This window comes from Sander lucioperca, chromosome 7 (genome assembly GCF_008315115.2).
Source record: "Sander lucioperca isolate FBNREF2018 chromosome 7, SLUC_FBN_1.2, whole genome shotgun sequence".
In the NCBI taxonomy this organism is placed as follows: Eukaryota; Metazoa; Chordata; class Actinopteri; order Perciformes; family Percidae; genus Sander; species Sander lucioperca.
This window is the reverse complement of record NC_050179.1, coordinates 37263032-37272948: the sequence shown is the minus strand read 5'-3', so window position 1 is coordinate 37272948 and position 9917 is coordinate 37263032. Positions and strand designations below refer to the sequence as shown.

The following is a 9917-nucleotide window of genomic DNA, read 5'->3' as shown; positions in this document are numbered from 1 at the left end:
GTGGTCGATGCCGACATAAACTACCTTATCAGAGGTAAATAGGATATTCTTTAATATAGAAGGTTGACTTATTTGCGGAACATGCCAGTAAACCATGTAGGTCTGTGTGTGTGATAGATTTTACTGTGTGTGATGGTGTGTGGTGTGGTGTGCTGTTCTGTGTGTGTGTGTGTGTGTGGCGGAGTGTGTAGTGTCGGGTGTGCTGTGTAGTTGAACCTGGCAGGGGACATGTGTGTGTGTGTGTATGTGTGTGATGTGTGTGTGTGCTGTGTGTGATTTGTTTATGTGTGTGTTCTCGCGTCGGGTGTGTGGTTTGTGTGTGTGTTGTGCCGTCATGATGTGTGGAGTGATGTGTGTAGTGGACCATAGCGACCAGAGACTGATTGTGTGGGTGTAGTTTGTGTGTGTGCTGTGTGGAGTAGTGGTGTGTGCTGTGTGTCGTCGGTGTGAGATGTGGTGTGTGATAGTGAATTGTGTGTGTGTTGCATGGTGCCTGTGTGATGTGTGTGTTGAATGTGGTGATGTGTGCTCGCTGCAGTAATGTATCATGGCACGACCGGCTGGATTGTGTAGTGTGCTTGTGACTGACAATCGATGTGTGTGTGGGTAGCTGTGTGTTTAGTGCCTGTAGTTGAACCAGTGTGCGGCCAGGACAGGTAAACACCAGTTGCACCACATCCTCATTCTGCCTCAACATCAACCAGATCAACATCGTCGCTTATAGCATCGTGCTAATTTTTCCTCTATCTTTTCTTGCCAGCGTTAACATCGTTGCAGCAGGAAATGTTTCCAATCACACGGAGGAGTGAATAATACATTTCATCTGCACAGATTGCTCTTCGAAATACTATGGATGGAAGGGGCTGTCGCTGCACTTAATGAATACAGGCCTCATCCAAACCATACACGACGCCCCCTTCGAACCTTTTTAGAAACTGATCACAGAATCAGTTTCAACAGTAAAATACTTTAAAGGCCTGCCAGTGGTTTCTACTGTATAGAAATATTAACTGACCACTTCTTTATATCTGAAATGATTATAATTAGATTTGAATGCTATTATAGCTGAGAGATGAAGAGTATTTGGTCGGAGATGACTACGTAAGATTAACCAGCTTCAAAGTTCACGAATTTGATATATCTTTTACTAGAATGATTTACTGTCGAGCCCACAAGAGTACCTTATAGACCGCCAAAGTAGAATATTTACTGCCACTTATCCTAGAATGATTTTTGGCCGCACTCTTATTGTTTACTAGAATGATTTTCCTGACACTGGAAGTTTTCTTAAAAATCTACCTGTTGTCATTGCTGGTCGAGCCTAGGGCACTTGGTGTCCTCCTTGTTCACAAATTACAGTTACTTACCGTTTCTTTTTTTTTTTTTTTTTAAAATATTATTTTGACACAATCTTTTGACTTTTTTGCTCTCTTTGTTGTTTGTACACCTTTTTCAATGCTTCTTTATTATTTTTTATCCTATCAACTTTTTCAATCGCTATTTTATGAGTTCTCACTGTTTTCCACATTTGATGCATGCATTGATTTGGACTTACAATATCTCATAGAGGAACGCTACTGTATGTGGGCTGTGAGAATCACAGAATCGTGTGTATGGTCAAAGTTTCAGTCAATGGCTATTTTCATGAAACTTATTTCAATTGCTATAAAATTGAATACCCCTCTGCAATTAAGCCTAAAGTCCTTGTACTCTTTTACTTATGATTATCACTTACCAGGTATCCTCTGAGGTACGCTTGAGTTACATCCATTCTGTAGCAGTATTTACTTGCGCATTAACCGCTCCCTCAATTTGAGCGATGAAACAATTATATTCTTGCCCTCCTATGTACTACCTCGATTCCATGCATACAAAGTTTTGCCAGGCACATATCTTTAAATTTTTCTTTCATATCATGTATAAAGGGAAGACCATAGCCAAGCCTCTTTGGTCCTTGTATCTCATCCTATGCCTAGCTAATCCAATACAAATTAAATCTGAATAAATTCTTAAAGAATTGGCAAATTATGCTACATTATTACAGGTTCAGTAATCTGCGATAATTTTGAGGTTCTTTTGTAACCAGAATAGGTTATACATGGCTTTATTTTTTTTTTTTTCAAAAAACACCAGATTTTTGTTTCTACTGCCCCCTCCTCCCCAGCACATTGCTGCCCACCTTCCTTTCACGCCTGCTCAGGTTTATGTTTATAGCCATACAGAGTGCCACAACGACTCTAAATCTCATGCTAACATCTCTTGTCAATCGCACATGCGACCCACCAGTAGCGTAGGTAAGGATTACATGAGCTTAGCTCCAACTTAACTGAACGACGCTGTACAAGGCAGTGGCACTTAGACGGGAGAACATACTTCTAAAAAAAGAGTTAGAACGAAGTGCCGCATTTCCAACCTTGTGTGCGAAGTAACTGCAGGAACGAGCGGAATGTAGAGAGCTATCTATACAATCTTATAATTTGTACGATTAGGCGTGTGAATAATTGTGTGTGATTTGTAAGCCAGTGCCTTTTAGCCCAGTTGAGAGATGAGCTTGCATGTCAACAGTTAAGCCTCCTAGACGACCCCAGTCTGGCCTTCCTGACCTAGACAAAGCCAAGTAAGCCTGCAAGATTTTGACAGCTATAGCCCATGAGACTGCAGACAGGGACACATCAGAAACGTCGGGTATCTCACTACTAAACACCTAGGGAATGCCTTTATTTTTTCCATAAGTTTTATTGAGCATATGCAGAAGTGTACCAGAAGACACAAAATATACACCCAATCCGAAAAAGCAATGATTTTTTGATTCATTAATATGGGCACTGATAATATATTTTGACAGGATTGACGAGCCGCACTCTTCTCCACAGCACATTCTCTGTTGTATATGAAATAATAAAACATAAACTTATTGGTCTATTTTGATTCTGCTTTCTCAGCTGAAAGCACCAACCACAAAACTATATGAATATTATATATTAATACTATAGTATTATATCACAGAACCCAGTTCTCTCCATTCGCAGTACAAATAGTCGACCAGCAAGTGTTGCATATACTGTGTAGAACACGAATACATAATCAATAATAGTTCTTTTTAGCCAGAGAGATCTGCTACCTATGCGCAGCTAGCTCAGAGCAGAAGTGGAGTTCGGTGTAGTTACATTTTATTCAAGGGTGCAAACGGAAAAGACTAGATTTTGACTAAAGATTTAACCATTGTGTGTAGCCTCCAGCTATCAGAAAATAATGTGTCAACATTATACTGTAGGCTTCCGGCACTTTGTAGACGTTTTTGTCGCCTGTTGTTTTAGCTTTTGCAGTTATTTTTTCAACCAGTATATATACATCACTAACAACAAAATTGTAACACTAGGCATTTCGACGTCATCTGGAATCCCAGATGGTCATCAACTACATTTTAAATGCAGACAGATATAGCTGCTATACATATGTAGACTGAATATAAAATCTCCCAAAATGCTAATGATAGAGAAACTGAAACAATCTGCATCTGTAACATTTAGTGCGAGGAATGTGATCTGACCCACCATCATGTATCGTTGTCGTAGGGACATGCTCTTGTTGAAAGGAACCTAATATTTAACTGATATAGAACTTTATAACGACAAATTGCGACCCAAGACACTAATGCAGGAGGATAATAGATCTGAAGCTCCGTGTGTGACTATGGGCTATTGTGTAGGAGTTGTGTCGGCATGAATCAGTCATGCGTGTCTTCTAACGCCAAACCCCATGAGGGATTGGGGCGAACGGATGCCAGGCGTATGCTAGTATAAGATTTGAATTTAACCCGCTCGCTATGAATCTATTTTTTTCTTTTTTTGCGAGGTAAAATTACTCACCCTTTCAAAAAGTTTCTATATCAGAAAGTTTGTTAGGGTTTCTTTTTTATTCAGATCAAATGTGTCAGAACATAGATGCACGGAATTCCATAAATACGGCTGCTTCACAATGTACAAGTAATGTCACTACTTTCATTGAGATTTGAGGTGTTTTTTCTATTCAATTTATAGCGATTTGGTGGGAGAGCGATTAAACGTTTGAATTGAAAAAGCACCTTTCCAAAAAAGACCACAAGACAGAAAGTCGACCCAAAGACAGTGTGCCAAAAAGTGAGTAAAATCACTTGTCAATGTGAGTAGGACAAGACTGACAGAAACAAGTTACAGAGCCCAAAAGGCTGTAGAACACTGACAGGAGTTGACTACAACTATAGTTTCACGCTAAAATTGACCCAGCACAAGCAAAAAGTTGGCTGTGGAGATATCGACATGAAGACAACATGAGGTTAAACCTCTGTTGTACTCACATATCTTATATTACTGCAGATATCATTTATATCTTTACAACCATATTATTAAATACGCTAAAAGCTAACACGGACAGCTGCTTGCACAAGTAGCAACTAAAAGCATACTGATCTCTATTTCATATGAGCTTTTGCTTTCGCGACCATAGTTCATGCTCCATCTTGAAATGATGTAGCCGGCTTTATAGGCGACATACAGAAACACACTAGACGCCACCTTTCACGCACTTTTTGCTGACTGTCACATGAATGACAACTCACACAAAGTGCCTTCTAATGCCATGCTCATGGTTTTTATTTTTGTTTATTTTAATCTATTTAGCTTCACTTATTTGTGCTATTAATGTATAGGACTATCGCTAGCTACCGCGGCCCAGCAATGTTTGAGAGAAGGAACATGAGAGGACCACACGTATTCAAAATCCAATATTCAGCGGAACAGGAGTCTTCTCTCTTCGCCAGTAATAAGCGAAAGGATATGAAATAGCAGCACGAAACCAGCTTTTTGAAGGTGATGGCCTACCTGTAGCTGTAACCAGTTCTCTTATGACGTGCATGTGCAGCAGATGAGAATGATGCGAGATATGATATCACACGACGATGATGGCGAGAAATTACCCACACATGGACCTTAATATTAGTCTAGATCATGTGGCACCAGTAGCCACTCAGTCGGCTGCAAGGAGGCAGGTCGCACATGCTACAGGTGATTATCCTGATGCAGAAAGTCCAGTTTTAGTGCGCTCGCGGCGTTTGCAGATCCTACTGACATAGTGACTAGTTTTCCTGCATGTCTCCCTCATACTCATCTCCATGTCAGGTAGCTCAGCATTTAATACTGCTATCAATAAGGCAGAGAATGCAGCTCAGAAAACATGTATAGATATAGTCTCTAAGAATCATCATATCTATTTCTGCTTTCTTTTTTACACTCAAGCGTAGAAGCTAGCATAGGTGTATAACTTCATATAAGAGCAGTTTGTATTGCGCATGAAGTCAGAAAATAGCTGTAAAACTCCATAAGCAACTTAGAGTGTGTCGTGGTGTTACACTGGAAGCTGAAAAGAAGTGTTAAACGTAGCGACAAAAACATTGAGCCAAGAAAAGCTCCAAATGGATGTCGACACAAAAGAAACAAAAATGCTCTCGACATAAACACAAAGAACACCAACAACGTCACGTTTTAAACATGTTTATGACATCAGAGAGATTAATCGTCCTAAGAAAAGGTCAGCCTGGAGTAAAAATAAGAGAACACATTCACTACATCACCGAATCCAATAAAATTACTGCTCTATTGCTCTTGTTTACAATATTTACACACGTCATCATCGATAGATATAAAAAGTCATTCATCTAGATCACACAGACTTAATTCTAGTATCAGCTGACAGACATCAAACACAGGCACTACCAGTAGTCCTAGATACAATATACACATAAGATCATAGTCATAGTGCCGGCAGCTAATAATACACATACATCATAGCGTAATCAGTATCATAATATACACATAAACAGACACAAACTCCCCCATTAGCAGACCGACCATGACGTGCAACTGAGAGTAGACAGACGATGTTAGATCGCCAGTTATGAGATTACACACCATGATGGATGATTTATCAGTTAACTACTCCAGAGGCTAGTCACTGACGATCAAGAGTCAACAGTACCCTGATTTCTTATCAAGTACCAGGGTGGAAACTTCACCCTAACCGCCTACAACTGCCTGGTGCCTGCATATCACTGTGTCACCGACAGTGCTCCGATGGGTAACAACTGCGTTCAGTCGCCCTCCCCGCCGCCCTCTATCATGGGGCTAACCCTTTCAAGGAGCCCGCCGCAGCGTCGCGTCAATAAACTGTCGCGGACACTACAAAGATTCTACCAAATAGACATTCGGCTTTAACATGTAGCAGGGACGCTCACTATGCTACGGTGAAGTTGGCATGATATTGCAGCCTTTTTTAGGTGCTATAAATAGCAATTGTTCTTTTTACTTCCCTGCTGCCTCTGAATCCTAGCGTTGTAAGCTAATGAGCAGATCACGCTCAGCGTCTTTCAAATGCTACAAACACATTCGATATAGCATGAAAACATCAGTCCCGTCCTGACTTGGCAAGAGCAACAGAGTGGCCGCTACACACTACTGCTTCATAACCCCGCATTAATCTTAGAATATAGAGAGCAGGTACAGTAATAGTACATCAAAGATGGTACTGCACAGTATGTATGTTGCGTAGATATTCTAGAAGATAGCTCAATAGGCGACGACCTGCATCTGAAGAGCCACATAATCAAAGAAGGCTAAAATATATCCATAAGATAGTGCAGTCACATGTGGATGATGCAGTCGATTAAGACAATGCTGACTACATACCTCCTTCATCATTCACTCTATCTCTCACTCATAAAACATGAATGTACGGGATAGGTGGAGCTGACTACAATACGAACAGCAGACCCACCGTTATTATGCGTCTAACCAACGATCGAGTTATTCAGTTATTAAAAACATAATAATCAGATTGTGCTGAATAATGAAATCATGATTAACAAAGTGCATTTAGTTCCTGGCCAACTGACTGACGTTAGGCATGGCTAGTGTTAGCTGTGCACGCGGGCTACTTGTTAAATGAACTGCATCTGTTCATTTTGAGGACAACTGATGCGGACTCGACGAGGAATGTATAATGCACACTAAATTGCTAGAGTATTTGCAGTAGTGATAAGGCCTTGCTTCTTACTTAGTAGATTCAACATTCTTTTTATCTATTACCTATCACACATAAATGAGCCGATAGAGGCATGAATTAATACACACAGGTCCAGCGGACTTGCTACTGGATAGAGAATCGATGACGCCGCCTACTAGGCGTGCATGCCTGCGACCCGGCATATATCAGGTAAAGCTGTTGCTATTTGGCTACACAAGATTTCTCGTATCTCCATAAGGTCACAAATTATTGCTGCACAGGAATGGGGCTGTGCAGTAGTAGATACACTGCCATGACTTTGTTATGTCGTACCTTGTGCTTTAGATGACTCTTGTCTCAGGGTCCATGGCACGAGGGAGCAGATGTGTGTGACGCAGAAAGCCCTAAAGCTTCAGTAGCGTTAGGAGGAGAGTTACTGTTATTTACTCACTGGCCTAGTTAAGAAAAGTCTACTGCTTTAAAGAATCGATCTGTGAGCACGAGGACTCCCAGAGAGATGATCTCGACACGGGCCAGAGCGTTTATCGTGTGAAACTTTTACATTATGAACATGCACAAAGATCAAAGAACGCGACGAGCAGGTACATGCAGTTGGCAAGCCATATGTTCAGATGCCATGCCAACAGGCTGCTGCAAATACTCTCAGCTCCACTTCTGACAGTAGAGGGCACTAATAATACACACCTCGCGTTAGCAGAGCTGACTGTGTTCAGCAGCATCATAATCGTCAGGTTAGCTGTACTTCAGATTGTGCTGCAAGCACTACATGTGCAACCCTATATGCAGTATAATATCTTCACAGTTGGGTGTGCAGGCCCGTATCCAGGATTCGTTTTGGCGCAGTCAGACACCATGTCGTGGGAAACAGAGCATTTGGTGTTTTTGATGCTAGTAAAAGCAGTAAAAAACAGTTTTTACAGGTATCCTAGGATACACATACAGGTGTTTGTAGTAAGAGGGTGGGACAATTGGATGGCCAAAAAAGAGGGCTATACAGCTTGCAAAGTATTGTGCCATATCTGCTATATTGCAGCCAACACATATAGCCGGCAACGTTGACTACTTATACCCTTAACTGAGTATTGTATTATAAGTGATATTGTGACGACCTGCTGCATGCCACTGGTCATAAGTTTGCGTATGTATTGTACTGCATCTGTAATATTTATGTCCTGTATCAATTTCTTCATGTGGGCAGTATAAAAACTGGTTAAATGTGTGTGTTTGTGTGTCTGTTCGTGTGTGTGTGTCTGGTGTGTGTGTGTGTGTGTGTGTGTGTGTGTGTGTGTGGGTGTGTGTGTGTGTGGGTGTGTGTGTGTGAAAAAATTAAACTCTCCTTGATTCATGTTGTTTATGGAGAAGGAGAACCAGGACATGAGTCGGGGGGTAAATGTAAAGCTACTACTAGGAACTGAAGCTCTGATGATTCAACGAACGTGCCGTACTTTGTTCAGTTGAATGCACCCAGACAGAACGATGAGCGATAGTGGGTGTCAGTTGCTCACTACTTTACAGAGAAAAAGTCTTTGCACATATGTAGGCGTGTTTGCCATTAAAGAGGTCAAGAGTACTGACACAAAGTCACATGACTAGCTACAGTATCTTGCATTAGACACATTCCTGCGTACTCGGGTGTGGTATCAACAAAGTCTGACTGAAATATGACTAATTCAATGAACTTTGGGTCATGTTTGAATAAAGCTTTCTCAAAACATCCCAATGTATGTGCTAAAATAAAATATAAGAACACACTACTCAAGAAATAAACTCAGGAAATACGTAGAACAAGTAGCGAATAAAGATATTCAACCTACTTAAATAGTATTAAATATGTGTAAGTAAACATATTGCTTTAGCGAGGGTGTGTGTGTGTGTGTGTGTGTGTGTGTGTGTGTGTGTGGGTGGGGGGGGTTTAGGGGTCCTCCCTCATGCAAAAAGAAATTTTTTCAATTAAATAAATATATAATTTCAAATCTTTTGTACCATAATTACTACTAACATAGTCTATCTGTGTCTAAACACAATATACAGTTATATTATATATATATAATATATTATATATATATATATATATATATCTATATATATACTATGTCGCTTCTCATCTTTTAACAAGCTGTTGACTTAGTAACATGACTTTACTGAACTGGTTGTTAATTTGAATCAGGTGTGTTAATTTGTTTGAACACCTACATCAGACTTAGACATTGTTTATTTGACTACACTGTTAATGTTTTACTTCAGGCCAACACACTTAATGGTGCATCATCATTTCACATCAAAACAATATAGTTTTTAATGTTTGTTCTGTACAACAATAAAAATCTGAATGATCAGATTTGAAACATCCTTTGTTGAAAATCAGCAATTACAATTGGAAAGGAATTCATGAGAGGAACAACACCGACCCCAACCATGTGAGGGTGTGGTTACTCATACAGCTCCACCCAACATGCAAGGTAGCTCTCTGTACTCTCTATAAATACATGCTCATGTGATGAACAGTTGAGACACGTAAAAGCAGACAGTTGACTTCTCTGTTAACTTCAACGGACCTGACACAATGGCAAACAGCGACGGAGTATACGGTGAGACACTAGACATGACTATGGAATTCGGGAGATTTCTGATAAGGTGAGCTTCTATCTACCTCATTCTTCACAACCTCCACACCCAAGGTCTGAATTTCAGTCTGAATTACATCATATGTATTTCCTTCATACACAGGTGAGGGCCCAAGGGAGGGAAGTACAGGAAAGAAGATATGAAATTCATAGCAGTTAAATACAGGAGTCACTATGTGGGGAAGGAATAAAATACCTTATCAAGGTAAAAACTGTTATCTTTAATATACAGGTTGA

General features: G+C 40.3%; 1 long non-coding RNA gene across 1 annotated transcript in view; it reads left to right on the top strand.

The window, feature by feature from the left end:
* The first annotated feature begins 9855 nt into the window (after positions 1-9855).
* Positions 9856-9917, top strand: part of LOC118495512 — a 791-nt gene continuing 729 nt past the window's right edge. Inside the window, exon 1 of the long non-coding RNA XR_004897957.1 lies at positions 9856-9885. This is a non-coding gene — a long non-coding RNA (uncharacterized LOC118495512). The remainder of the gene's footprint in view (positions 9886-9917) is intronic.